The sequence below is a fragment of the Culicoides brevitarsis genome, chromosome 1 (assembly GCF_036172545.1).
Source record: "Culicoides brevitarsis isolate CSIRO-B50_1 chromosome 1, AGI_CSIRO_Cbre_v1, whole genome shotgun sequence".
Taxonomy (NCBI): Eukaryota; Metazoa; Arthropoda; class Insecta; order Diptera; family Ceratopogonidae; genus Culicoides; species Culicoides brevitarsis.
The window spans coordinates 45280629-45282343 of NC_087085.1; positions in this window are offsets into that span (position 1 = coordinate 45280629).

Consider the following 1715-nt stretch of genomic DNA (forward strand, 5'->3'; position numbering starts at 1 on the left):
ACAGAACGAAGGAAAAAAGCATATTTTGACGAATGAAGCGGAAATTGATTATGATTATGCGGAGGAATTTGTTTCCCATCGATTTGTTTGGATTGAAATGTGTGTGAAGGAGTTTTTTTTTGTGTTTCATTACAAGACAGTTTTTTGTTGATGTTGCTTTTGATTGGTGAGAACAACTGTTAACGAGCAGGTTGTTTGCCTTGAGAGTACTTAGCGAGTGATGAACTGCTCGATGAATGGCGATAATTAACTGTTCATGGAAGATATTGTGAATTTAAAGCAGATTTTTGTGAAATTTTGACGAAAATATGAAATCTGTAAGTAAAAAAAAATTTCTTGATAATTTTTTTTATATTTTCATTTTTTTAAATTTTAATTTAATTTTTTAACATGAAATTTATTTTTGGTTTTTTAATAAAATTTTAATAAAACAGAAAATTTTTTTATTAATTTTTTAAATATAAAATCTAATAGTAAAAAAAAGTAAAAGTAAAAAAAAGCTTAATTTTTCATCGTTTTTTTTTCTTTTTTAATAATTTTTTTTAAATATTAATATTCAAATAATTAAAAGTAAAAATTTAAACTGAATTGAAAATAATACAATTTTTAATTTAAATTGATGGAAAATAATTCTTAAAAAATTTTTATTTCAATTTTTTCGAAATTTATTAAAAAATAATTATTTAAATATTTAAAATAAATTAAAAAAAATCAAATTTTTAAATTTTAAGAAATATAAATTTAAATAATTATAATTCAATCTAAAATCAAGTAAATTTTGAATTTAAATTGAAAAAAAATATTTTCAAAAAATTTTCATTTGGATTTTTTTTTGCAAATTTTTAAATAAAAATTAAAAGTTGTCAAAATTTTATTTTTTCATTTTTTTTTTAAATAATTAAAAGTAAAAAAAAATTATTGAATAAAAATTATAAAATTTTTGAATTCAAGTTCTTATAAAAAAATTAACTTAATAAAGACTTAAAAATGAAGATATTACTCAAAAATTAAAAATATTTCATATTTTTAATTAAAAATATTTTTTTTTTAAATAAAATCTCCATTACAGATCAAAAATTAATCTCCCGTCATCAAAAAACGCAACATCTCAAAACGCAAACTTCGTTCGTACGCAGCAACCTCTTTGCCGTTCATCAAAAAGAGACAGAAACACTCAAATCCAATACCATCTCCTTTTATGCGCGAACATGCTCCATATGATGCGTATCTCGCCGTTGCTTCGTACTCCAATACAAAACTCCTCGTCTCCATAGGTTGCTACTGCGGACCGAAGCAGCGAAGATAAAACACAAGGAAAAATGTATAACAATTTTTGCAGAACGGAGCAACTTGTGGTCGTTGCTTGTGTAGCGAAAACCAGCTTATGTACCATATTTTGAACAGCATACACGAAAGAAACAAGACAAGAAGGAAAAGAAAAAAAAAGATAAAGCGGGAGATTGGTGGCTGTTGGCTGATACCTTACAAAATTTTTTATTATTATTATAGTTTCTCGCAAGTACTCATTGAAAGTAGACGGTTATTATTAGGTGTTTTGTTGCACGAGCGATTTTTTGTGCGATCCAACGGAAACGAGCTGAAAAAAAATGAATTAAAAAAATTGTGATATGAAAAAATGAAACTCGAATCAAAATAAATCACAAAAATTAAGTGAAAAAAACAAAAAAAAAATTAAATTTAAAAATATTAAAAAA